At 60.5% G+C, this 2,500-nt stretch overlaps 1 pseudogene; it reads left to right on the forward strand.

Annotated features, from left to right (window-relative positions):
* LOC126436661 (large subunit ribosomal RNA) overlaps nucleotides 1-2,500 on the forward strand; it is a 6,676-nt pseudogene that overhangs the window by 1,286 nt on the left and 2,890 nt on the right.

Here is a 2,500-nt window from a genome sequence, read left to right on the forward strand (position 1 = left end):
TCCCTCAGGATAGCTGGTGCTCGTACGAGTCTCATCCGGTAAAGCGAATGATTAGAGGCCTTGGGGCCGAAACGACCTCAACCTATTCTCAAACTTTAAATGGGTGAGATCTCCGGCTTGCTTGATATGCTGAAGCCGCGAGCAAACGACTCGGATCGGAGTGCCAAGTGGGCCACTTTTGGTAAGCAGAACTGGCGCTGTGGGATGAACCAAACGCCGAGTTAAGGCGCCCGAATCGACGCTCATGGGAAACCATGAAAGGCGTTGGTTGCTTAAGACAGCAGGACGGTGGCCATGGAAGTCGGAATCCGCTAAGGAGTGTGTAACAACTCACCTGCCGAAGCAACTAGCCCTGAAAATGGATGGCGCTGAAGCGTCGTGCCTATACTCGGCCGTCAGTCTGGCAGTCATGGCCGGTCCTTGCGGCCGGCCGCGAAGCCCTGACGAGTAGGAGGGTCGCGGCGGTGGGCGCAGAAGGGTCTGGGCGTGAGCCTGCCTGGAGCCGCCGTCGGTGCAGATCTTGGTGGTAGTAGCAAATACTCCAGCGAGGCCCTGGAGGGCTGACGCGGAGAAGGGTTTCGTGTGAACAGCCGTTGCACACGAGTCAGTCGATCCTAAGCCCTAGGAGAAATCCGATGTTGATGGGGGCCGTCATAGCATGATGCACTTTGTGCTGGCCCCCGTTGGGCGAAAGGGAATCCGGTTCCTATTCCGGAACCCGGCAGCGGAACCGATACAAGTCGGGCCCCTCTTTTAGAGATGCTCGTCGGGGTAACCCAAAAGGACCCGGAGACGCCGTCGGGAGATCGGGGAAGAGTTTTCTTTTCTGCATGAGCGTTCGAGTTCCCTGGAATCCTCTAGCAGGGAGATAGGGTTTGGAACGCGAAGAGCACCGCAGTTGCGGCGGTGTCCCGATCTTCCCCTCGGACCTTGAAAATCCGGGAGAGGGCCACGTGGAGGTGTCGCGCCGGTTCGTACCCATATCCGCAGCAGGTCTCCAAGGTGAAGAGCCTCTAGTCGATAGAATAATGTAGGTAAGGGAAGTCGGCAAATTGGATCCGTAACTTCGGGATAAGGATTGGCTCTGAGGATCGGGGCGTGTCGGGCTAGGTCGGGAAGTGGGTCAGCGCTAACGTGCCGGGCCTGGGCGAGGTGAGTGCCGTAGGGGTGCCGGTAAGTGCGGGCGTTTAGCGCGGGCGTGGTCTGCTCTCGCCGTTGGTCGGCCTCGTGCTGGCCGGCGGTGCAGGATGCGCGCGCCTGCGCGGCGTTCGCGCCCCGGTGCTTCAACCTGCGTGCAGGATCCGAGCTCGGTCCCGTGCCTTGGCCTCCCACGGATCTTCCTTGCTGCGAGGCCGCGTCCGCCTTAGCGTGCTCCTCCGGGGGCGCGCGGGTGCGCGGATTCTCTTCGGCCGCCATTCAACGATCAACTCAGAACTGGCACGGACTGGGGGAATCCGACTGTCTAATTAAAACAAAGCATTGCGATGGCCCTAGCGGGTGTTGACGCAATGTGATTTCTGCCCAGTGCTCTGAATGTCAACGTGAAGAAATTCAAGCAAGCGCGGGTAAACGGCGGGAGTAACTATGACTCTCTCTTGAGTGCCTATGGGGGCCGGTCACACATGAGGAGGTCGCCGCCGCGTTGCCGCCCAGGGGATCAGCAGCTGGGCCGGACGGCCTTACCCCAGCGGAGTTGCGGCGCCTGCCGCACGAAGTCCTGGTGAAAGTGATGAATCTCTTCCTTCTGGCCCGCGCCCTTCCGGAACGCCTGCTTCGCGCGCGGACGTCCCTTCTCCCGAAAACGGCTGCACCAACATCCCCCGCTGACTTTCGCCCCATTACGGTCTGCTCGGTGTTGGCGCGGACCTTTCACAAGGTTCTCGCGTCACGCCTGATGCGCGCTTGTGCTGTGGACGAACGTCAGCGGGCATTCATCCCTCGGGATGGGATGTTGGAAAACACTTTTATCCTGGACACTGCTCTCACCGACGCAGTTCGCTCCTGCCGCTCTGTCTTTGTGGCATCGATCGATGTATCTAAGGCATTCGATTCGGTGGATCATGCTGCCCTTCGCCCCGTGCTGAAGGCGCATGGCCTACCGGATTGCTTTGTCGAGTATGTCGAGCGGTGCTACGAGGGCAGCACGACAGTGATAGCGGACGGCGCCGGCGTGGGCGTGTCTGTGCAGCCAGCACGGGGCGTTCGCCAGGGCGATCCCCTCTCCCCCCTCCTGTTCAACTTTGCGGTGGACTACGTTTTAGGCCAACTGCCCTCCCACATCGGAGCTCGGATCCTCGGTCGCAGAGTCAACGCTGCGGCCTTTGCAGATGACGTCTTGCTGTTTGCAGCGACCCCGAGGGGCTTGCAGTCCCTCATCGACGCAGCTACCGCAGCCCTCGCCCACCTAGGGCTGCAGATCAACGCCCGGAAGTGTTTCACCCTCGCTTTAGTCGCGTCAGGGCGCGAGAAGAAGGTGAAGGTGGACAGCAATGTCACCTTC

The sequence above is a fragment of the Schistocerca serialis genome, unplaced genomic scaffold, assembly GCF_023864345.2.
Source record: "Schistocerca serialis cubense isolate TAMUIC-IGC-003099 unplaced genomic scaffold, iqSchSeri2.2 HiC_scaffold_1242, whole genome shotgun sequence".
NCBI classification, from domain to species: Eukaryota; Metazoa; Arthropoda; class Insecta; order Orthoptera; family Acrididae; genus Schistocerca; species Schistocerca serialis.